Raw genomic sequence first — 26,729 nt, forward strand, 5'->3', positions numbered from 1 at the left:
TGTAGCACCCCTCTGTAGCGAGCATAAAATATAACTGCATCAGACCACATGTAAATTTTCTAGTAGTTTTATTCAAGGCCAACCCTGCTAGTAGACAGACTAGGCATCTGCCTAGGGTGGCAGAGTTTGGGGGATGGATGGCCAGGCCTGCCCCGTTCCCCTGCAAGCAGATCTCCTGTCGTGGGGGACATAATAGCACTTATGGGCCACACAGTGCTCATTATTCTTTAACTTGGGGCCAGCACAAGAGGAGGTAGCGGGGACGGCAGTGGCCCAGAAACAGAAAGGGAAGGCAGTAGAGATGCTGGACATGGGATGTGGGTAGGGATGAGGAAATGAGATACCAGGCAACTGGGTGGTGTATGGTTGTGAGGCTGAGAAACTTTATCTTTACACCAAAAAGCAGGCATTAGAAAAGGCATGAAAAAGCTGCCCATGGCCTGCATACAACTCTGCAGCACATCACAGCAAGTTACGGGCAGGCCAGGGATGTCTGCTCACCTCACCAAGCTGGGACAATGTGCTTCTTTCTTGCCCCAAACATCAGTATCTTGAATCAAACTCTAAGCTCGCCCTTGCTCCTCTTCTTGGTCCTGTGATTGCATTCCTGATTCTGCCTGTCAGTATCCCTCTAAGCCAGTGTTCTTCATTGCAAGGCTCAGGGGCCAGTGGCAGCCCCCATTGTCTTTAGGTATGGCTCCTTAACTCTTCTCACTTATGACATTCTTTCCCTCGCTTTGTCCACTGTCTCTAGAACAATTGCTGTATTTTCCTTCAGGACTCAGTGAGCTTGAGTTATGCAGCATACAAACTCCCATGCTATTTTTGTGTGACTTTGCAATCAGTGAAGAGGTTTGCACACCACAAGGAACAAGCTCACCAAGAGCCACATGATGAGACAATCCCACCAAGAGCAGACAGCGCATGCTTTTAAGACTCTGGGAAAGGTCAAGGGGCTTTAGCAAACTGGGAGGGGGGAGCTTGAAGGGACTGGGGACAGGATAATGACTACCGACTTGGAAAAGAAGCTGGTGGGAGTTTAGAATGATTGGAACAGAGTTGGGGAGAGTGTGTATTGGGAGAAGGGTATTTTGGAGATTGGAGCAGCTGGACTGGCTACATTACTAGACAGAGCCCCCCCCCCCCCCCCCACCCACCCACCCACACACACACACACCCCTTTATTACACTTTATCCAGCACTAGTCCTGGCTTTCATGTTCTCATGTTGAAGTTCTTTTGCCAATGTGGCCCCTGCCGCTTTTGATATAGTTAATCACAACAAATTAATTGAAATGCTATCTGACTTAGTTTTCATGGCTACAGTGCTTCTGTGGTTTAGTTCATTTCTTTGAATAGACAGTACTCAGTTATGACGGGTGGAATGTTTTCAAGTTCATGTCAACCAATCTGTGGAGTTCCGCTGGGGTCACCGATATCTCCGCTATTGTAATACATATATGAGTTCACTTGGTAGAGTAAAACTTGAGGATGGAATGAAACTACTATCTTACGCAGATGATATTTTCATATTGGTTTCAACTGGATTATCTTAAGATAATTTTTTTACTAAAATCAATTATGGAGGAAATTAAGTGCTGGTCTCTCACTGTTAAGGAGGAGTGGCCTAGTGGTTAGGGTGGTGGACTTTGGTCCTGAGGAACTGAGTTCAATTCCTGGCACAGGCAGCTCCTTGTGACTCTGGGCAAGTCACTTAACCCTCCATTGCCCCATGTAAGCTGCATTGAGCCTGCCATGAGTGGGAAAAAGTGCAAAATGTAACAAAAAATGAAACGCAGACAAAACAAAGGCTTTACGGTTTAGTGTAAATGAGACTAATATTCCAAATTATGTCTCATGTCTGGATGGATCCCAGTTGACTGTAGATTGTAAATCAAGAGTGCTAGGGGTTATCCTAGATTCTACTATGACTATGGGTGCTCAGATTAAAAATCTATCACAAAGGGTCTTTTTTAAGATGAAACAGATACGGCTGGTCCATTCTTATCTTAACCTGAGCCATTTTAAGGTGTTGGTGCAGCTGTTGATCTTCTTGCAACTGGACTTCTGTAATTCTCTGAATGTAGGAATTACAGAAAAAAAACTGCAGAGGTTACAGTTGATCAAGAATACAGCTGCTAGGCTAATTTTTCACAAAGCTAGGTATGATCATGTTTCTCCTTTGCTCGTTAAACTGCATTGGATTCCAAACAGAACAAGAATAATTTTTAAAATATGTTGCTTTGTTTTTAAGATTTCAGAGGGTTTTTGCACATCTGATTTAACTTCATTAGTCACACTATTGTATGAATGCAGAGCACAATGTAACTGTCATATGCTGAGAATTCATTCATTTAGAGGAATCAAATTTAAAAGTTTGCAGGGAAATCTGCATTATTTTGAATAACTAAATATTGGTTTGCACTTCCTGTAGATAATAGAGCATCTTCATCCTATTCTTGTTTCCGGAAATAACTGAAGTCTCATTTATTTTCTAAATTTCTGTTATGAATTGCAGGAACTCTTGTTGTAATGTAGCTATTTGGTAATTATTGTATTTACCTAGTATAGAGTTCTTTTGTTAACCCACTCTGAATCTAGTTTTAGAGAGAGTAGCAGGCTATAAGTACCCATCAACATCATTAAACAGAGAAGACCACTATTCTAAGCTTTACATAGTAGTCTGTGCATGGTCTGGGTCATCATCATTATAGAAGTAGGAGAAGAAGGAATGTTATTAAGTCCAATGCCTTTTCTGGACTGATGAGAAGCAGAGAATGAGGAGTTTAGTTGATGGGGGGAAGAGAAGGGATGGAGTCAGTGGAGCACAAAGAGATGAGTGTGGGATGGGGTTTAGTCTTAGAATAGTAAGAGAAAACGAGTGGGAAGCAATAGGGAGAAGAGAGAGGATGGTAGGGCAGGACGGGGTTGAGGATATAAAAAGAGTTTGGGGGTAGTAGGAGAGAAAGAGAGAAAAGTATAGGATTGGGCAGAAGGAAGACATCTTAAGGTTGAAATTAGTAGATAAAATGTTGTTAGCTGTATTGTTGGATAGTTGATTTAGGGGGCATAATCGAACATCGCCGGCCAAATAGATCGCCGGTGATCTATGTTGGCAGCGGCGCTACAGCTGGCTGGAACCGTATTATCGAAAAAGATGGCCGGCCATCTTTTTTTTCGATAATACGGTTTAGCCCGGCCAAATGCCTTGGAGTTCGCCGGGTTTGAGATGACCGGGTTTGTTTTTCAGTGATAATGGAAAAAAATGCCGGCCATCTCCAACCCGGCGAAATACAAGGCATATGGACGTGGGAGGAGACAGCATTTGTAGCGCACTTGTCCCCCCTGACATGCCAGGACACCAGCTGGGTATCCTAGGGGTCAGTGCGGTGGGCTTCAGAAAAACCTCCCACATGCATAGCTCCCTTACTTTGGGTGCTGAGCCCCCAACCCCCCCTGTTGCAAAATAACTCTCCTCTCGTGTGTCTGGGCAAAAAACTCTTTATTTGGGAGTCAATCCCCTTCTTATATACTCTATGAATATTCATGGATATTACATGTATTATCATTACTATTGGTTACATTTTGCTTACACAACCATGATCATGCATTGCTTACAAGAACAACTCTACATGAACAGCTCGTGAACCTGCTCAGGAATGTACAAACATCACCTGCTATTCTGCTACTTTCTCAGGAAAGAACAAAAACATCACATGCTAGATTCTCAGGAATATACAAAACATCATCTGCTGCCTGTATCCAAATACATTCTATCTACATCTCCACCTTTTTTTTTTTTTTTTTTTTTTTTTTAATGAAATCTCCGTGGTGTGCCAGCTGGAGATGGAGGTGGAGATGTTTGTAATAGCTTATAAACATATTGAGCAGAGTGACGTGTTGGAGCGAATGGACGAGGAAAACATAAAGAAAAAAGGTTAGGAATGCATTGTATACAACAGCAAAAAATAGTGAAAACAAAAATACCAATGACTAAATACTGGATAATAGGGCGGAGCCAGGTCCAAGGGATCCATTGCCACAATTGATCCCATACATCAGAGAGTAGGTTATTATGAATAGTAATATGAGTAGTTAAATTCCGTAGGAAAGCTAATTGTTTGTCAATGGCCTTTGAATTGTCAGATAAATTAAAACAGCACATGTCCTGAAACTCTTCGCAACCATGATGGTTAATTAATAAAAGATAATCAATGGCTGCTCGATTTTGTAAAACTCCATGACGTAATTGCTGTTGCTCAGCATTAAGTAAACTAATAGCAGTGGAGGTTGCATTGATTGATTTAATTGCCCAACAGGCTAATTCACGAATATTTTTTGCATTTGCCGCTGCCAATGCAGGGACACCTATTAATGAAAATGCAAGTGCCAGATATTCAGTTTGACTCAGAAATTTAACATTATCATTGCAATTGGCAGCAAGGGTCATACGCTTGGATCGCATATGTGAGGAGTTAGAAAATAAAATATGTTTACTGGGAAGTACCATAGTGAGTCGACTTAGACAGCATGTAGTACCATCAGATATATTAGCTGGAATATAATTAAAGGTATACATTCCACATGACCAAAACCAGCCAGGGGGTAAATGAGTAAATTTATAAATATATGAAACATTTTCGTAGGAGCTACAATTTAACAAAGTTGGTCCAAAATTAACACAATTTGATCGGGTACAATTAACCATACGAGCACATGTCATATTGATACTAGCTATTTGATTGGTTCTCACATGCATTGCCAAAGTAGGCGGCAACAGGGTTTGTGTTCCCCAATTATGGTATTCATAAGAAGCATTTCGATAGGATGAATTAACAGGAAGCTGTGAATAAAACCAAGTATCATTTTGCATATCTTTAGGATCATGACATACTGGAATCAGGCAAGTTGCCAAAACTTCTCCAACTGCCTTTTGATGAGAAAGACAGAAATCAGTTTGGTTCAGTGAAATTGCAAACGCTTCCCAAATATTTTTTGTGGGAAGTAATTGTGACTGTCCACAAGGTATGTACAAACAACAACACAGTAGAAGCAATGTAATGGAATTAGCATTAAGCGCTGCAATAATAGCCACTACGAAGTTATCATCAGTCTTTTCAATATGAGCTTTTTCTAAAGTCTCTGTAGCTTGTTGACTCAAGGCTTTAATTTGTCCCCAAGTAACAGGAGCATTAGGTTGACGAGTCACTGACCGTTTGCGTGTTTGCATCTGCGGTCCTTGAAGGGTGAGTGTGAAATTGGGAATTGGGTTGTGAAGACCTTGATGCCACGACATGAGGTTTCACCCACTTTGCTGGAATCCACACCGGGCCAGAATCTGTTTGAACAGCAGCGTAACCACGACCCCAGGTAAGGAGAGGCACAGGGGAACTCCACTGATCAGAAGGTAGTTGTCGGTATATGACCAAAGGACGAGATAAAGGTGGGGCAGGAGTACGAAAATGTTGTTCAAATCTGGAAGAAAAAGTTTTTGTAGCAGGATTATTGATGAGATTGAGATGATTCAGTGTGTAAAGGATTTGTGCTAAGCATTCATCAATGCTTACTCTATGACGGAGAATACCGTCTTTTTTTGTAGTCAGATTACTTAAAGCAGTTTTCAGTGTGCGATTAGCACGTTCAACAATAGCTTGACCAGTGGAGTTATAGGGGATACCAAAAAGGTGCTCAATATGCCAGAGGGTCAGGAACTCCTGTAAGGAGGTGGAAGTATAAGCAGGGGCATTGTCTGTCTTGAGAGTTTTAGGAACACCCATAACCGCAAAAGCTTGGAGAAGATGAGAGCGGACATGAGATGTAGTTTCCCCTTTTTGTGCAGTGACCCACAAAAATCCAGAATGAGTATCAACAACCACATGAAGCTTAGACCATTGACCAAAAGGGGGAAAGTGAGTAACGTCCATTTGCCAGAGGCTATTAACTTCCAGACCACGAGGATTAACTCCAGGAAAAAAGGTAGTAGGAGCTGAAAAGGAACATTGTGGACAATTTTTGATAATAGCTCTAGCTTCTTCTAAAGAAATTTGAAACTGGCGAGCTAGGCTAGGTGCATTTTGATGATGAAGTTCATGACTGCAGTGTGCTGTGGAGAAAAAATGAAGATGGCGATCCGCTCGAGCATTCCCTTCAGACAGACCACCAGGAAAAGGTTGATGACTGCGGATATGACCTATAAAGAGAGAAGAAAGGCGATTCTCCAAGTAACCTTGGAGGGTTAACAGTAAAGCATAAAAAGAGGCATCCATTTTGAATGATACATAACTGTCGGGCATGCGACGGACAAGATTAGCACAATATTGACTGTCAACAATAAGATTCAGTGGTTGATCTGAAAATAAAGAAAGAGCCAGGATGATGGCAGCAAGCTCTGAACGTTGAGCAGAGGTTTGTGGAGAGGTAAATTTGACGTGCCATTTGTTCAGATTGTACCAAGTAACCACCCCACGAGTGGGACTACCATCTGTAAAGACGGTGAGAGCAGTAGGGAGTGGACGTAAAGAAATGGGATCATGAAGAGTGATTGGCAAAATGGATGTGCCCTGTATACGAGGGTCTTTAGGATAGTGGCAATCTATAATACCAACATAAGTGGCTAAAATAAATTGCAAGTCGTCGGAGAACTGAATCATTTTTTCCCACTGCCACAAAGAATGAGGAATGATGAGTTTAAGAATGTCGAAACCAGTCATGAATGTTGCTCGCTCTCGAGCTTTAGTAATCAGCAAGGCTAGTTGCTGGGGCCATTGTGTAATAGTAGAATGGAGAGTATTCTGTAAATAGACCCATTCTATCAATTTCGGAGGAGTTGTATCTTGATATAAGACACCAAACGGTTGTCGGTGGGTGGGGTCTTTGAGAACGCAAAAACAAAAAAGGGCAAATGCATCTCGTCTATCTGTCCATTTTGTTTGTAAGATTTGATCCAATTGTGACAGAATTGTTTGTTGCGATGCAGTGAGTGTAATTAATTCAGCAGGTGTTTTATGACCTTTTAATGCGAGAAACAGGGGTTGTAAAAATTCTGTAGGAAGTTTCAAGTAGGGACGTAACCAATTGAGATTTCCTAAAATCTCTTGTAATTGATGTAATGTCGTGGGAGACTGTAAATTGAGATGAGGAGCGACAGGTTGGGCTGCAGCTTTAGTCATACGGAAACCTAGATATAAATAGGGTTCCTTTTCTTGAACCTTCTCTGAGGCAATTGTTAATCCTGAGGAGGCCAAGATAGAAATTAAAGTAGATTTCCAAGAAGGGGGAAGAGTTATCCCTGCAATTAGTATATCATCCATATAATGATATACCAAAAGTTGAGGGAAATAGGCACGAAATGGTTGCAAGGCTTGATGAACATAGTATTGACAAATAGTGGGTGAATTTAACATTCCCTGGGGCAAAACTTTCCAACAATACCTAGTAGTAGGGTGTGCATTATTGTAAACAGGTACAGTAAAAGCAAAGTATTTATAATCTTTTTCCTGGAGAGGAATTGAAAAAAAACAATCCTTCAGATCTATAATAGCTAATTGATAATCATAAGGAATCAAATTAGGATTTGGAATACCACATTGTAACGGGCCCATTGGTTCTAAAATCGCATTAATAGCTCGTAGGTCATGTAAAAATCTCCATTTTCCGGATTTTTTCTTGATCACAAATACCGGAGTATTATATGGAGAATTGGTAGGCTCAATGTGATTTAATTGTAATTGTTCTTCCACCAATTGATGTAAAATCAACAGTTTTTCTCTGGTAATCGGCCACTGCTCTACCCAAACAGGTTTGTCAGTTTTCCATTCCAAAGGAAGAGAAAAAGACATATTTATGAACTGTTAATCAGGTAGGATCAATGATGCATCTAATTGTTCCAAAAGGTCACGACCCCATAAATTAAAGGGTACTTGTAAAATACAGGGCTTAATATGTCCTAGAACCTTGGTATCGTTAGGATATGTAATAGATAACCATTGAGAACTTTGGGAGGCTGACTGAGTTCCCCCTATTCCTGTCACATGTGAAGTATCTTCAATGGGCCATTCCACAGGCCATTGTTTATAAGCTATGACAGAAACATCCGCCCCGGTATCTAATATACCAACAAAGGGCTTTTGTTGCAATAAAAATTGAGCAGTGGGTCGTGCATTAGAAACCGGTTTTAAAACTGCACTTACCTGTCGCGTAGATCCAAAGCCCCCTGTACGAGAGACAGTAGAAGGAATAGGTGCTGTAAAATATGGTAAAATAATTAATTGTGCCCACGAGTCCCCGGGAGAAATTGTTAAAGGTGATGAGGACCATACTTGAATTTTAACAATGCCTGTGTAATCAGCATCAATAACTCCAGGGATAACATGAATACCTGCCTTCGATGCAGAGGAGCGAGGTAATACTAAACCTACAGTAGCCGCTGGAATGGGTCCTTTAAAGGTAGTATTATATACCAAAACTTCATGAGGTAAGATGGCAGTTTTACATTCCGCTGCAATAAGGTCAATTCCTGCACTACCTTGTGTAGCAGTAGTACTATGAGCAAAAGACCCTTGCACTCCCTTTGGACCGAGGTTAGGAGTTAACCCGGAGCAAAGTTTTTTTTTTTGGGGGGTGGCGGTGTGGAATTAATTGGATTAGAGCGACATTGATTGGCCCAATGATATCCTTTTTGACATCGAGGACATTTTCGAGAAGGTCGAGAAGGTCCTTTTGCAAAGTTGGCACCCCCTCCTGGGGCTCTACACTGAGCTCGAAAATGTCCTGGTTTCTTACAATTAAAACACGTCCCCTGTGGCTTATTACCTTTTTGTATAGCTCCTGCTAACAAATTCATAGAATAACCATGAGTCCCCACATCTGCACATGCGCTCAATAAATCTGCTAAAGTAATTCCTGGGCGATGAGCTACAGTCTGCAATGCCTTTTTGCAATCTGAATTTGCATTTTCTTGGGCTAATTTAATCAATAACTCTGTTTGCGCATCAAGATTATCAATTTGCCTAGTTACAGCTTCCTGCAATCGATTAACAAATTGAAGGTAAGATTCGGTTGCACCCTGTTTAATTGATGCAAAAGATTTTGTTGGTTTATTCCCTTCTGGTGTTCTTTTAAATGCTCGCAAGATACAAGTGCCTATGGCTTGAAAACAGGTATCGTTTTGTTGAATTTGCATATCAAGGGTTGAAAATGGTCCCGATCCATAAATTTGATCAGGCACCAAATTAGTCCCAGTGATAAGTTGTGCTGCTTGCTTATATTCATTATCCCACACTACATATTGCGCAGGAGTTAACAGCATACGGAAAAGGTCTTTCCAATCTTTTGGAGTCATTAAGTAACCGTTACTAATCCCTTCTATCATGCCTTGAACAAATGAACTTTTTAAACCTGATTCTACGATAGCTCTACGTAATTCTCTCAAAACTTGATAAGGTAGAGCAGTCCATTCTGCATGATGTGTTTCGTTCCCTGCCTCTATTGTTGTAGTTCTAGTAACTGGGTATAAATTAGGATTAGGTTCCGAATTATCCCATAGATCATCGTTCCAAATGAATTCATCATTTTTTCGTGCTTGCTGTATACCTAATTGAATTAAACTAGGTCGTTCTACGCTCTTTGGTGTTTTGGTAATAATAACGCTATCATTAGCGTTGTTGTTTTGGATATTTTCAATTGGTTTATTAGGGGTAGTAGTAGTAAAGTCAGGAGTTTTGTTTTGCTCTTCCCTTCCCATATCGGTGGCCAGCCGACAAGAAGGAGGAGAAGGTGTAGGTCCAAGAGTCGCGGGAGGTAAAAGAGACCAGGTCTTGCCTGGCAATTTGTTGGATATATTTTCGTTAGTAATGCCTGTCAATCCAGAAGAGAGAATTACTATAGTAGAATATATCTCTCTCCAAGTCAATAATATAGGAGTCGAAACTCTAGGCTCTAAACGAAACTGCTGCCCTATCTTTTCCCATGTTTGAGGATCGAATGATCCCTTCTCTGGATACCAGGGACATTGACAAACTATTTCCTCAATTAAACGCTCTATATCTTTAAGAGTTATTGGATTTCGGGAGGAACCATATCTTTGCGTTATAGTATATAGCTCCTGTGCATGTTGTTTATGTGATGATGTTAAATTTCCCCCCATACTTACAGTGTTCCGTAGAAGGAATGGCGCGCTGACTGTTCCAGTCGTAGTAAGTACGTCACGTTTTCACCGATCACGTCGGGGATCACCAGATGTTGCAAAATAACTCTCCTCTCGTGTGTCTGGGCAAAAAACTCTTTATTTGGGAGTCAATCCCCTTCTTATATACTCTATGAATATTCATGGATATTACATGTATTATCATTACTATTGGTTACATTTTGCTTACACAACCATGATCATGCATTGCTTACAAGAACAACTCTACATGAACAGCTCGTGAACCTGCTCAGGAATGTACAAACATCACCTGCTATTCTGCTACTTTCTCAGGAAAGAACAAAAACATCACATGCTAGATTCTCAGGAATATACAAAACATCATCTGCTGCCTGTATCCAAATACATTCTATCTACACCCCCCCCCCTCCAAAACCCACTACCCACAAATGTACAACACTACCGTATCTATTAGGGGTAAAGGGAGCAACTACATGTGGTTACAGTGGGTTTTGGAGGGCTCCCATTTACCAGCACAAGTGTTAAGGTAGGGGGGGGATGGGCTTGGGTCTGCCTGCCTTAAGTGCACTACGGTACCCACTAAAAGTGCTCCAGGGACCTGCATACACGCAGGCCTCTAGGACTTGTTGCTGCTGTATAACCTTGGCACACCAGTTGATACCTGAAGACTAATCTCTTTGAAAAAGTCCTTTATTTGAATAAGCACGTTTACTCACAGTTAACTGCAAATCAGAGGTTGTGCCCCACTGGCAAAGAGTCTCCCTGGTACTGAGATTAGCAGTAGGTCAGAGCTGGCAGAATGGTGTACAATGCCCTCTTTCAGCCACATTCAAGGTAATAACGTTTCTAACATGGGTGACACATGAAAGGGATCTAAAACTGGCTTACAAAAATGGCCACTACCTCATGGACTACCGGAACCAAAACAGGGTACACTGTGAACCCAGTTAGCAGGGGGAAAAGCATCATGGGAGTAGAGCCCAGTACCCTACACCCACCACAATGCATTGCTGATGTGACTCTGCAGGGCACCTAACAGAAAAGGTGTCACACTCACCCGAGAGCCATATCGCAACCAGGGAAGGGCTGTCGGAGGATACAATACATTCTGCTGTCATGGAGGTGGGTACAGGCTGGCAAAAAAGGTTTTTTGTTTTATTTTTTTTAGTATGGGAGGGGGTTGGTGACCACTGGGGTAGCATGGGGAGGTCATCCCCCATTCCCTTCAGTGGTCATCTGGTCAGTTCCGGCACTTTTTTGAGGCTTGGTCGTGAACATAAAAGGACCAAGTAAACCCGGCGATACCCTGCTTATCGCCGGGTTTTTTTCCATTATCGTCGAAAGCTGGCCATCTGGTAGCCACGCCCATGCCCGCCCATGTCCCGCCTTCGCTTCGCCACCGACACGCCCCTTTGAACTTTGGCCGGCGACGCGATGGGAAAGCAGCGATGTTGGCAAAAAAACCGGCTTTCGATTATACCAATTTGGCCGCTTTTCCAAGATCGCCGGCCATCTCCCGATTTATGTCAGAAAATGGCCGGCGAACACTTTCAAAAATGAGCTGGTTAATCATATATTGATAATGAAAATTACTATGCTGCAGCCAGAATAATAAAACCACTTTTCATACTATTGGCATGGTATTGTGGTATTATGTTGTAAGATTGCATTATATATAACTGCCTATATGTGGGTGCATGGTGGCAAATTGCTGACTGCCCTGTTTGTGATGCCAGTGCTAAATCATGATCAAGAGTAACCTGTACAGAGTTCCAGATACAACTCTGGCTGCCTTGATGGGCAGACTGGGTGGACCATACAAAATCTGCCATTGAGATACGGGCTGCTGTGAAAAAAAGACTGGGGTACTAGGAAACTTAATCTGGACAATTTTTCCTGTTAGACTATTTCAGTTTGGATTTAGAGCATTTCATAGTACTGAATCAGTATTATTAGCCTTGATTTCAGATGCTAAATGCTTTATGGAGAAAGGGGGTTATTTATTGTTACAATTTGATTTAACTGCCACATTTGATAAAGTAGACCATGTGATCTTACTGTATAAATTGAGCTTGATAGGTATTTCTGGCACAGTTCTTCAGCGGTTCAGTGAGATTTTGTCCAACAGACAGTATTCTGTCAAAATGAGTGGTGAATTTTCTGATTCATGGATAATGCCTTATTCAACATCTATATGACTAATATGGATGTTGGCTTTCGTCCTTAGGAATGAACTTTTATTCATATGCAGATCATATTTTGTTGCTTGTACCAGTTTGCAAAAACTGGTCCAAACCATTTCGAAGGTGGTCAGTTGTATTCATAAGATCAAACATTATAGTTCTATGCATGGTTTTAAATTAAATGCAAGACCAAGTTACTCTGGCTAGCATGCAAGGGTAGCATTATCCCCGAGTCTCTTCATTTATTGAAGGATCTCGCTCTCAAAATATATTTAACTTCTAAAATTCTTGGTTCTAAAATTCTTGGTGTCATTGTGGATTCCTCTCTCTCTTTAGAACCCCAGATCAATCATCTAACACAAATTGTTTTCTTTACATCAGTTGAGTTGTATTAGAAAATATTTTGATAAATATAAAGTTACCACTTTAGTGTAGGAATGTATTTTGAGTCACTTGGATTACTGCAATGCTTTGATTATTACAATGTTTTGTATGTTTCTCTTATGTTAAAACTTTGTTTCAAACTATAATTGATACAGAATACAACAGCCAAACTTATTTTGAGGCGGAAAAGATCTGACAGCTCAATAGCTGCTTTAGCTGCTTCACATTGGCTTCCTATCCATTCTAGCTTTTTGTTTAAATAAGCCTGTTTAATTTTTAAAATGTTTGATGGCTCTGCTCCAGAATACTTTTTTTAATTAATTTCTTTTCCGTCGAAAGTTAGGGATCCATTTTGTTTGTTACTCCCTTCTTTTATTGGTATTTGATTTAAACAGATTTTGTAAATGTCCTTTTGCTTTCAGGCACCGCAATTCTGGCTTTTTCTCCCTCAGGATTTGCATGGATCTTCCAGTTATCTTTTAGGAAATGGTTAAAGACATATTTATTTAAATGATTTATGTCTTAATTCTCATTTTTTCTTTACATTCTTTTTTATTTCATTTTTGTTTTCATCTTTAGTTTGTTAAACCACTTTGAACCTCTGTCCAGGGGGAGTTAGCAGTATACTAGGAACATATCATATCACATCACATCACAAAAGAAATGTGAAGTGAAAGAACAGTATCCTTCATAACAGTGGTAACAGAGAAGATGTGGGAAACTACAGGCTGGCAAACCTTACCTCAGTGTCTGGAAAAGTAATGGATAAGCTGCTAAAGTGAAGGAAAGGATAGTGGAGGACAAGAAGGAGAAAGAAGGAATGTAAAGACCAGCATTGCAAGTCTGGAGGGGGGAGTCTCCATTTCACTTTTTGTGTACATGGTTTTTGTGGTCTCCCTATTTTGTATCAGGTGAGGATCTATCCGTGTTCCATATGTGCAACTATGGTGATGGATTGTGCTAGCATGTAGTGTCTGTGTAGGAATATATAACAACAGTACAGCTTGTTCTACTTTCTCAGTAGTAGGTATATCAGTGCTCTAGAGCCCAGTGTAATATTTACAGCATTGTCTTTTCATAGGTGGGTTAGTGCTATTATGTTTTAGTAAATTTCCTCTATAGATTTTGAGTGCCTTCTTGCAGGATTTTTGTGTTACTTTGCAAAGTATCTGGCCCTATTTGAAAGCAGGCTCTTGGCACCCCAATATAAAAATGCTCATGTGGAGGGGCATAATCGAAAGGAATGCCCAGGTTTTGCTGAGGACAACCTCACAAAATGTCTCGATGGAGGGGCGGGGATACCCATAGTATCTAAACAAGATGGACGTCCATCTTTCATTTCGATAATACGGTTGGGGATGCCCAAATCTTGACATTCAGGTCGTCCTTAGAGATGGTCAACCCTAGACTTGGTTGTTTCTGATTTTCGGCGATAATGGAAACCAAGGATACCCATCTCAGAAACGACCAAATGCAAGCCCTTTGGTCATGGGAGGAGCCAGCATTCAGAGTGCACTGGTCCTCCTGACATGCCAGGACACCAACCGGGCACCCTAGGGGGCACTGCAGTGGACTTCATAAATTGCTCCCAGGTACATAGCTCCCCTACCTTGTGTGGTGAGCCCCCCAAATCCCCCCCCCCAAACCCACTACCCACAACTGTACACCACTACCATAGCCCTTACAGGTGAAGGGGGGCACCTAGATGTGGGTACAGTGGGTTTGTGGTGGGTTTTGGAGGGCTCACATTTACCACCACAAGTGTAACAGTTGGGGGGTGGGCCTGGGTCCGCCTGCCTGAAGTGCACTGCACCCACTAAAACTGCTCCAGGGACCTACATACTGCTGTGATGGACCTGAGTATGACATTTGAGGCTGGCACAAAATATTTTTTAAGAATTTTTTTTAGGGTGGAAGGGGGTTAGTGACCACTGGGGGAGTAAGGGGAAGTCATCCCCAATTCCCTTCGGTGGTCATCTGGTCAGTTCAGGCACCTTCTTGTGCCTTGGTCGTAAGAAAAACAGGACTAGGTAAAGTCATCCAAGTGCTCGTCAGGGACGCCCTTTTATTTCCATTATGGGTCGAGGACGTCCATGTGTTAGGCATGCCCAAGTCCTGCCTTCACTACACCTCCGACACGCCCCCGTGAACTTTGGTCGTCCCCATGATGGAAAGCAGTTGGGGACGCCCAAAATCGGCTTTCGATTATTCTGATTTGGGCAACCCTGTGAAGGACGTCCATCTTACGATTTGTGTCGAAAGATGGGTGCCCTCTTTCGAAAATGAGCCTGATAGAGTCACTACAGAAATAAGAACACATCTAATTTTTTAAAAAGTGCCTGGCAGTAGAAGGAATGTGTGCTGCTCCTGAGATGATGATTACAATTTGAATATTTTTTGTATGATGAGTTGTAAGAGGGATACAGAACTGGAGGTGCAAGGTTTATATTCAGATTCTAACCCAGGATGGCAAACTGTGGCCCGCCATTGAATTGGCCCACAAGACCATACAAAATATACAGAAAACAGCCCACAAAAATGTAATTAACCAGAGTTTTGGTGATTTTAAATACTGAATAGCGGCATAGCCACTCTAGGAGTTTCTTTCCATCATTCTTAGTTAAATATTTACCTGTTTATTTGTCACAGGAGGTCTATGGAGCTCTGTGCATTTCCAGTTCCAACATTACTTAATGTTATCACTTTTATCATTTTTATTCATATCTGGAAAAGTCCATAGACCATTATTAAATTGGACTTGGGAGAAAATCCACTATTTCTGGGATAAGCAGCATAAAATGTTTTGTACTTTTTTGGGATCTTGCCAGGTATCAGTGACCTGGATTGGCCACTGTTGGAAACAGGATGCTGGGCTTGATGGACCTTTGGTCTGTCCCAGTATGTACTTATGCTCATCTGTGAGCCACTGGGAATAATACTGACATTTATGCAGCCCACTGTGTATAAAGGTTGCCCACCCCTGTTCTATCCAACCCTGCAGAGAATCCAGATTTCACTCCAACACAGAAGAATTTGTTGAATCAGTTAAAATGGTGGTTTTACCTGGTAGCTGAAACTGGCTGGAGGGGAAGGGTTTCTTTATCTAAAGAAATGCCTGGTATCTTCTGTTGCTAACTTAAAAATGGGGGTGGGAGGAGGGGTATGTGATGTGGTGGATTTGACATTTAGAAATATATTGATTTGGCTTGCCCCCTTCTAAAGCTAACTTATCCCCCTGTTGCTACCCCAAAATATTTCTGTCTAGAGATGCCACTGCAGCAAATGCATGCAATGTGCTATGGAATTTTTCAACACCTGAACATAATCTACCCTCAACCTGCAGCAGGACACAGGAGGGGTGCCTACATCTTTCAGTTTCTAGCTAGTAACTGTTATTTTCTATCCTACAGCAGGCTCTAGTTCATTTTTTTTAACTCACTTTCCTGGTTCATATCCTGCTTGTCTGTTGGCATTTGCTGTGATATTTAAAGTCCTGAATACAAAGTAATAGCCTGTTTTCCAAGACTGGCAGATTAGTCATTTGGGCAATTGTATAACTGGGTAAACCTCCAATTAGGCACTCCAGAGGGTATGTGGTAAAGCTGGAGTCAGACCAATGGTCCATCTAGCCCAGTATCCTGCTTCCAACAGTGGCCAATCCAGGTCACAAGTACCTAACAGAAACCCAATTAGTTGCAACATTCCTTGCTACCAATCCCGGGGGCAAGCAGTGGCTTCTCCATGTCTATCTCAATAACAGACTATGGACTTTTTCTCCAGCAACTTGTCCAAATCTTTTTTAAACCCAGATACCCTAGCCACTGTTAACACATCCTCTGGCAATGAGTTCCAGAGCTTAACTATTCGTTGAGTGAAAAAATATTTCCTCCTATTTGTTTTAAAAGCATGTCCATGTAATTTCATTGAGTGACCCCCAATCTTTGTTCTTTTTGAAAGAGTGAAAAAATCAATTCACTTCTACTTGTTCTATACCACTCAGGATTTTATATACCTCAAACATCTCCCCCCTCAGCCGTCTCTTTTCCAAGCTGAAGAGCCCTAACCTCTTACCGTCGGGTTCGTGTGAGAGCCCTTATCGCCACCTCAATAGGTGGCAGTAAGGGCTCCCTGATGAATGGCCGTGCAGTAAGAGTTCTCTCACCATGTGGCTATTTTTCCCGCAGCTTAGTAAAAGGACCCCTTAGCCAGGTCAATATTCAAAAAGGTTTATGTCTACAGTCTTATCCCAGGACTCGAGAGCCACCAGCAGGTCAAGTTATCAGAAAGGCCCTAATTAATACTCAAGAGAAAGATTTCTATGCCTAGTACCGCCACTATATGCAAATCTCTCTTATGTACAGTGATGTGAAAAAGTTCTTTTCCCTCTCCTAATATTGCACATATGTCACACTGAATGGTTTCTGATCTTTAAACAAAATGAAATATTAAACAAAAGGAACCTGAGGAAACACATAACACAGTTTTTAAATTAGTACTTCATTTATTTAAGAAACCAAGTTAGCCAACACACATATCACGTATGTGGAAAAGTAACCACTCCCTTAGTTACACAACCAACTGACCAAATTTCAATTAATAATTAGATTCAGCTGACTGAGTGGAGGAGTGGCCTAGTGGTTAGGGTGGTGGACTTTGGTCCTGGGGAACTGAGGACCTGAGTTTGATTCCCGGCACAGGCAGCTCCTTGTGACTCTGGGCAAGTCATGTAACCCTCCATTGCCCCATGTAAGCCGCATTGAGCCTGCCATGAGTGGGAAAGCACGGGGTACAAATGTAACAAAAAAAAAAACACAACCAGGCTTGACTACAGCCAGCCCTGTTGAATCTAAACCATACTATATATTGCACCACAAACTTCCTATAAAAACGCTATGCCACAATCAAAAAAAATTGGAGAAGAGATGAGAAAAACATTTGATGAAATATATCAGTCTGGAAAGAGTTATAAAAAGCTCTGAGACTCCACCAAACCACAGTAAGAGCCAAAAAACTGCAGGCCGCTATAGTCTCAGCTATGGTCAGTGTTCATGAATCCTCAATGAGAAAGAGACTAGGCAAAAATGGGATTCATGGGAGAGTGGAAAGACAGAAACCATTACTATCCAATAGCAACATTAATGCTCATCTCACATTTGCAAAAAAAAAAAAAAAAAAGAAAACCCACACACTTGGATGATCCCCAAGCCTTTTGGGATAATATTCTGTGGGTAAACAAGTTTAAAGTGCAGGGGCATAGCTACAGGTGGGCCCAGGCCCACCCAGTTTTGCCTCGGGCCCACCCAGAACAAAGCACAGTCCCTCCTGCAGTTCCAACACCTCTGTGTCTTCCTCACCCTCTCTCCCACCCCTGCCGCAGTGCTTGCACTTGGCTATCAGCGCTGGCTGGCAGCAATTCACAGACACATTGTCCTGTTCCGGGGCCTTCCCTCTGCTGCGCTGATGTAATTTCCTGTTTATGCAAGGCAGGATGCAACAGAGGGAAGGCCCCGGAGCAGGATGCCGCATCTGTGAGTTGCTGCCAGGATGTGCCGATAGCGTTAAATGCAAGTGCTGCAACGGAGATGAGAAAGGGTGAGGAAGATAGTAGGGTGCTGGCCCTGAAAGAGGAGGGGGCAATATCAGGAGCCGTGTTTGAGCTGTCTCTACTAAATGGATTTTAATTGCCACAAAGTGTTCTTGAGGGAGTATCATTCTGTTACTGGCTTGGAACTGGTTATCTCACAGATATCTTGTGTCTTTTTCATCTGCTGCTGCTGCAGCTGATGAAGCTCCAGGGAGGCAGAGATGCTCTGCAGGGTGGTTTTCTTGTTGGAAATAAATAGCAAGGAACATTTTCCATAGAAAGAAAGCAATAGATCTTTAAGCTTATTCTAGGAATTTGCAAATTTTCACTGCTTGGAGTGCAGATATTATGTAAGATAAGAGATGGAGGGGATAATTTTAAATAGGTTGGGTGTCTGAAAAATAGACCACCTAAATGTGCACCTGTTGTAAAGTGGATCCCCCTTTTCAGCGTTGGCAACTCTCCACCACCTGAAGAACACCCTCCAGTACTGCTCCTTCTTTTCTTTCTCAGAACAATGAAGCTTTTTATTGCATAGGAGGGGCTTCCCCCCTTCCCTCAGTTGTGGCACCAAAACACAAAACAAAGCACAGTTATCGTTCACCTTTCTCAAGCCGGTTAGTTTCCCAATCCAGGCTTCCACAGCTGCTTCCTCTCCCTCCCTCCTGGGGAAGAGTAGCAGCAAATAATAAAAAAAAAGAAAAAAATACCCTGTTCAGGTTAGCGGGGTTTTCCAGAACACAGTTCACTTTTAGCCAAGCTTTACCCCACTGCTCAGTTTAGCCAGGCTTTCAAAAAACAGTTCAGTTCTAGCCAAGCTTTCAAAAACACAGCTCAGTGTAGCCAGGCTTTCAAAACACAGTTCAGTTCTAGCCAAGCTTTCAAAACATAGCTCAGTTTAGCCAGGCTTTCAAAACACAGTTCAGTTCTAGCCAAGCTTTCAAAAACACAGCTCAGTGTAGCCAGGCTTTCAAAACACAGTTCAGTTCTAGCCAAGCTTTCAAAACATAGCTCAGTTTAGCCAAGGTTTAAACCACACAGTAATGGCTTTGCGCGGGCTCAAAGCCTAGGGTCCCACCCTCTTGGCCAGTCATACTCCTACCTGACCTCCTCCCGCTTGACCCGGCTTGGCCCCGCTACTTCCTTGGCTTTCGCTGAGCCAGAGCTGAAAAGTCCATCGGCTCTTCCAGGGCGTTCTCCGGTTCAGTCAACTCCATAGGGCAAGGCTCACTCTCTGCCTCTCTCTCCTCAGGAGCCCAATCCATATTCTCTTCACCCCGCCCTTCTCCCAGCTGCTCACCCTTTCTTTCATTAAAGCTCTTTGGTGTCTCTTCTTTCTCCACCCACCTGTTCCACCACCTCTTCCACCAGGTTGGAGAATCAGCCTTATTCCTTCCCCTGCGGCCCCCCCCCCCCCCCTCTGGAGACTCCTGGGAATGCACATAGTTTCTCTTATCCTCAGGTTCCCTTGGGGCATGCTGGGAGTTGTAGTTCCTTATTTCTAGTTCTTTCTTGGGGAATGCCTGCCTATAACGGGGGTATTCTTGCTTAGCCCAGGGTTCCCCTGAGGCATGCGGGGAGTTGTAGTTCCTTATTTCTAGTTCTTTCTTGGGGAATGCCTGCCTATAACGGGGGTATTCTTGCTTAGCCCAGGGTTCCCCTGAGGCATGCGGGGAGTTGTAGTTTCTTGCTCTCCTCTTTTCTTTCTGTTCCCCAGAACTGCCTACATACTCTTTACACTGTATTTTCTAACTGTACAGAAGGAGTTGCATATTTTACAAAACAGGTGTATATCCAGCTCCTCAAAGTATGCATGAACTTGTGAAAAGGGTGCTGGTTCTGTGCGAGTGCACATACTTGCTGCCAAGGATATGTGCAATGGTTGCCAAAAGAGAAGAACATTTCAGGAAGGCCAATTTTGCACCAGGGAAGATTGCCTTCATGCTGGAAGAGGTAATTCAACATTTTAAGAACATAAGAATACACAGACTAGATCAGACCAATGGTCCATCTAGCCCAGTATCCTGTTTCCAACAGTGGCTAATCCAGTTCACAAGTACCTGACAGAAGCCCAATTAGTAGCATCATTCCATGCTACCAATCCCAGGGCAAGCAGTGGCTTCCCCCATGTACATCTCAATAACAGACTATGGACGTTTCTTCCAGGAACTTGTCCAAACATTTTTAAAACCTAGATGCGCTAACTGCCGTTACCACATACTCTGGCAATGAGTTCCAGAGCTTTATTATTTGTTGAGTGAAAAAATATTTCTTCCTATTTGTTTTATCAACCAAAAAAGAGTGAAAAACCAACTCACTTGAAAAAAAAACTGAATAATGGAGGGAAAAGACCTCAGTTGACTGTGGTATCAATCGAATGTCATAATACTCGAACTGCAGTTCACAGTTTCTATCATTGGTCTAAAAAACCTCCAACAAAGCACAAAAACTGTTTATTGTTAATTTTTATAGAAGAAATTGTTGTTAAATTTTGCTGAATTTAATTTGTGACATGATTAATTTGTTCAAACATGTTCTCACAAAAACAACTTTCACATGAAACATAGAAAAAGTGTTGCCTTAAGCTAAGTTCAGCTGTTTAGCAATTGGATGATCCCAGATAATCCCAACAGGGACCCGTTTCACCACTCAGCTTCCTCAGGGAATTAGATTTACTAATTCCATGCTGTCAAGGATTCAAATCCCAGGTTAAAAAAAAAAACATTTTGTATTTAATGTAGGTGGGTTTCTGGGTGGCGGTGGGCTCTGTAGTGTGCAGGACATTTAAAACAAAAGGTTTTATATTTAATGTTGGTGTGCTTTAAGGTGGGGTGGGGATGAGATTAGGAAGGGCAGGGGAGATGCCAGACCATGGGGGTATGGGTAGGGCTTAAGACAGGGCTGATGCTAGGCTAGAGGGAGGGATGAGGGTAGGGTTGGGCTAATGCCTAGCTACAGGATGGATGGTGGGGATCTTGTCATATGTTGAGGTGTTTGCTATTATAGTAGACCTATGTCTGGTCAAGTTTAAGATACAGGATAATGTAACTAAATAAAAATATTGTTTTTTTCCATTAAGTATGTATGTGGTTTATGTTGATGCAATAAATGTATATAATAAACCAGGGACCCACTGGCGAGAGTACTAAATGAGAGAATGGCTACGTCCTAATCAACACAAAAAAACTAAATCAAATTAATATGTATGTGGAATAATCTCAGAGTAAAGTCTCACCCAAGCGAGGCTGCACTAGTGTGTTATATGCATCTAGGGGTGAATAAGCTTCTCAATCATTGATTAACTCCACTTTTTAAAATATTTATATGTGAGCAAACGCCCAGTGCTCTAATTAAACAAAAATCTCACCTTCAAACAGAAATAACCATTCTCTTATGGTCCCCCTTCAGTGACTAAACTCCCACTAGTACCTAATGCTGATACTGTGGAGTTAAACTCCTAATCTTCTTAAACTCAGGCACTTAGCTCATACGGAACGGGTCCACTGTGGTCTCGCTCTTCAGTCCCAGATCCATTTGTATAGTAGCGTCCAAAACTTCCGCCTATACTGCCACTTAAGGTTAGTAGTGTGCACTGGTCCAAGGTATACTCCAAATGCTTAAATCACTCTCACGCGTTGTTGAAAACTTTACAGTCCAAATCATCCACACGCAACCATTCCAAGTTGAAATTTAGCAACCCGTACTCAAACCTCTGCAAGTTCGACTCTGCAGGGTTTCGATTTAACTTCATCAGGAACTCCAGAGATATATAGGTAAAGTCAACCTGGAAAAACGTGCCTCTCCAAGTGCTGAAGTGCAAGTTGATGCAAGGCAGCTGTTGGGCAGACTACTTAGAAATTCATGATCAAGTGCATTCTAGGACATTATTTTGTAGTATCCCAAGAAACACTACTCATACTTATATACATAGTGCCCACCCTTATTAGATCTGGGCCCACCCAAAATGTCAGGTCTGGCTGTCAGGTCTCAAAGCAGCAACTAGGTTTGTGAGCCCTTGGGCCACTGCCAAGGAGCGGCAGTGGCAGGCAAACCCACTCCAACCAGCACTGGGCTAACACACACACAAAGCAGGGACTGCAGACAGGGATAAGCAAAGCAGGAACACACTGGACAAGAACCCTTGGACTGGAACACAGAACTGGAGCAAGGCTTCACCTGCACTTGACCATCCTTCCCCAGGAGTTGAGCCCCTGGGTGCAGACGGCCGGCCAAAACCCTGAGTCCCCCCCTCCCCCGGTGCCAACCACCTTTCCCCAGAGTTTGAGCCCCTGACTGCAGGTAGCCAACAGCAGAGAGAACAAAGTCCAGCACAAAGTCCACAGGGTAAGACCAGGCAGTGAAAATCGTAGATCCAGGGACAGGCAAAGGTCAGTACCAGGCAGCAGTCAATAGCAAGTCCAGAGCCAGGCAAAGGTCAAAACCAGGCAGCGGTCAATAGCAGATCCAGGGACGGGCAAGGGTCGATACCAGGCAGCATTCAATAGCAGGTCCAGAGACAGGCACAGGTCGAAACCAGGCAACGGTCAATAGCAGGTCCAGAGACAGGCAGAGGTTAATACCAGGCAGTGGTCAATAGCAGGTCCAGGGATAGGCAGAGGTCAATACCAGACAGTGGTCAATAGCAGGTCCAGAGACAGGCAAAGGTCAATACCAGGCAGCAGTCAATAGCAGGTCCAGAGACAGGCAGAGCAACTATCCAGCGAACTGAGTAGAAGCCCAAGCACAGAACTGAGGATAGGGCCTAAAATAGCCTACTCCTCTGTTCCTTATTGTCTCATTATTTCTATTCCATTTCTGTATTGGTTATATGTGTATTATTTTCATTAGTGGGGGACCAACATAGCACTCCCTCTTTCTAAATTGTTAAGATAGCCATGCATAATCATCAATTAAGAAATGTATTTCATTTCCAAATAAAAACACACCACTAATTGCCTAATCAGTTTTGAAAAGCAGAAAGCTGAAGCAGAAGGGAGAGGTTCTGAAGTTGCGGGCACAGTGATGTAACCTCTTAGTGTGGAAAGGGCAAAGATGAACCAAAAAGATTTAAACCAGACTGAAATAGCTTTGAAGTTGTTTACCAAAAATTCATTAAACTGACCACAGGAGGCCACTAGTGTGTCAAGAATGAACACGCTTGAAACTATTTACAAAGTACACTCTGCTCCTCAAAAGCTCGTGCCTCAATAAGCAAGTTGGTCTATCTGATTCTATCAATTTTAGCATCCTGGAAAGACTATTTCCTATGGAATTATTAATAAGGTGAGCCAGAGACATGTTTGGAAAAACCAGGTCTCATTAACAGCCAGAAAAATAAAAGCCTTGTTTAAAAAAAAAATCCTAAGGGGCCCTTTTACTATTCATGAAAGAGATTTGCATGCACTGTCTCCACTACATGCAAATCTCTCTCATGAACAGTCATTGTGGATATCCTGAAAAACTGACTGGCTGGGGTGCCTTCAGAACCAGATTTGGAAACCACTGTACTAAGCAGTGGTAAGCACTAATGCATGCTTACCCCACACTAAAAAAAACAGTACCACGGGCAGGGCCGTGCCAATACGGTAAGCGAGGTAAGCATGGCAGGGGGGCGCCGTCATTTGGGGGGCGCCGCCGCACCATGCTTACCTCCTCGCCCTCCCACTCCCATTGCCCAACTGCCCGCACTATCTTCTCTCCTGCAGCAAATCCCTTTTTCTTTTTTTAATACTTTTAATTTTACCTCTGTCCGGCAGCGCAGCGTCAGTGCAGGATGCGGCGCTCCCGGTCTAGCCTTCCCCTTCGCTCATGTTCCGCCTTCTTCTGACATCAGATACTGGGCCAGCATGATCAGAAAAAGAAAGTCACCAGACAACAAAGGTAGAAAAAAATCATTTTATTTTCATTTTAGCGTTTGGAATATGTCCACTTTGAGAATTTACATCTGCTATCTTATTTTGCAATGTATAGCAATTTGTTTGTGGTAAGTGGTGAGCGATCATTTTCACCGGGGGGGGGCGCCAACTGATAGTCTGCAGGGGGGCGCCAGAGACCCTTGGCACGGCCCTGACCACGGGACATGTTCAGGCATTCCAAGGTAGTTCTGATTTTGGTGCATGCCAATCTCATGCTTTGTTTGTGCTCGGAGAGTCACCTCATGCTGTCGATTAGTGTAGAGTTAGCATGTGAGCCCTTCCTGCATATAAAATAGGTGGCAGTAAGGCTCCCACTAATGGACATGTGCTAATTGGGAAATTAGCATGTGGCCATTAATGGAAAAAAATGTGGCTATTTTACTGCCGAGCTAAAAGTGGCCTTAGCGGTTGTCATGTTAGTCCACTTTTAAAGTAATAAATAGAAATTAAAAAAAAAAGAAAGAAAGAAGGAAAAGAAGATGATATCTTTTCTATTGGACTAAGGTTATTTTTGGACTGCCTTCCAAAGGCAGAGACTTCTTCCTCAGATCAGGACAATATGAGCAAAAGATAATAGTATTAAAATGTACCTGAAACATAAAAGCATTCCAATGAGTCTTAAATGAAAAATAGGAGGGGCTGAGCAACAGGGAGATGTGGATGGGTAATCAAAAGGTGACAAAGCAGTATAATTTTATGGGAGTTAATATTCAGTTAGCAGTGTCCCTGGATATTCAATGCTGGGCCATGTCCAGGCACCAGCATCGCATATCCGGCTATACTTAGCCGGAAACTACTTATCTGGTTGTGTGATATTCAGAACTAAACTGGATAAAAAGATAGGACTGTGTTTTATGTGATCCTATTTATTTATTTATTGGGATTTATTTTATTTTTATTTTTTTATTTTTCTTAGTTCCCTCACTTTGGAATTGTCTTCCTAAAGAACTTAGGCTTGAAGATTCTTATACTCATTTTTGTAAAGCTTTAAAAACACATTTCTTTCGAGAGTCATTTGAAAAAAACGCTTAAAATAGAAATAAAGGGAAAAAAACGTTTAGTTTTTTTATTTTTATCAATGTTTTTATGATTATAGCTTGTATGTATAGCTGTATGTGTGTTGATTTTTTTGCAGTGCTTTTCTATCATAAATGGATTTCAGAGTATGTCTATTTATTGTCTTAATGTTATTTTATATTGTAAACCGTTCTGATTTACCTTTGTAATAAGTGACAGTCTAGTAAATAAATAAACGATAAACTGCCTTTATAAAGAGATTCATCCAAGGTAGTGTACAGCAGGTACAATTTAACATCTAACTTACAATTTTGTTACCAACATAACAATACTAAAATAACCAAGAATAAACATAAATACAATAAGTGAGGTAAACTTGAAAACAGTAAATTGAAACCTAATATTAGAACTAACATGAAACAGTATCAAAAATATACACATTTAACAGCACTAGAATTCAAATGCCAGAGATATAATACGATGTAAGCATAATACTAATGAACACCTAATAACTTATACGGTTAACTAATCCGGTTAAATGCTGAACATTGGTACTTAACTGGATACGTGCTGACTCTACCCCCAGACCTGGGCATATTCAGTGGCATTCTCCTGCTAGCCCCGGACTAGCAATTTAAACTGCCAGAAGCCTCTCCTGTCCATTTAAATCACTTTGAATATCGACCCTATGGTTTATAATGTAATAGGAGACTCAAATCTCTATTAAGTCCTGTCTCATTAGTGTCAAAATATTTTATCATCTTCATTTCAAAGGACTTATGTTCTTGCATTGGTTTGAAATGTCATCTCAGTATTCGAAATCCACAGGAAAACAGGAAGAAACCTCTATGGAGAAACAAGACACAACAAGGCGTAGAGGGTGATTCATGACTCTCAAGAAGGGAGTAACCAATGAAAAAGTCTTTATTGAGGCACCAAAGTAACATCTGACATAGATCCATGTTTCTGCGTCCTATAACGGCATTGCTTTGTCCTTGGTTACTGCTTGGCAATACTGTCTTCTGCCCGCAGCTCTTTTTGTGCTTACAAACATATATATTGTTTCAGGTACCATACACAATGCAGTGGCTTCAGAAGTTCTGTGACCCCTGAAGCAGACAGCAAGTCCACCGAAACACGGACCCATGTTGAGTCTTACTTTGGTGCATCAACAAAGACTTTTTCCATCTGTTACTCCCACCTTGAGAGTCTTGAGTCACCCCAACTCTTTGTTGCTTCTTAGTATTCTGTCCATAAGGTCACTGATGCAATGCTCTGGTCTTCAAAAGTGCTCTCCAACAGAGGTGCCATCTTGTTTGCTTTATGGTGCTTGATGTGGCACCTGTATGAGTTGATTCTTATCTTTAGCATCTGGTCCATCTCCCCAATATAGCATCCTTCTTCACATTTTCTGCATTAAATAATATATACAACATGTGAGGAAGGTATTTCTATTTGTCACAATAGTCTCTGTTCTATACA

Source organism: Microcaecilia unicolor, chromosome 1, assembly GCF_901765095.1.
Source record: "Microcaecilia unicolor chromosome 1, aMicUni1.1, whole genome shotgun sequence".
NCBI classification, from domain to species: Eukaryota; Metazoa; Chordata; class Amphibia; order Gymnophiona; family Siphonopidae; genus Microcaecilia; species Microcaecilia unicolor.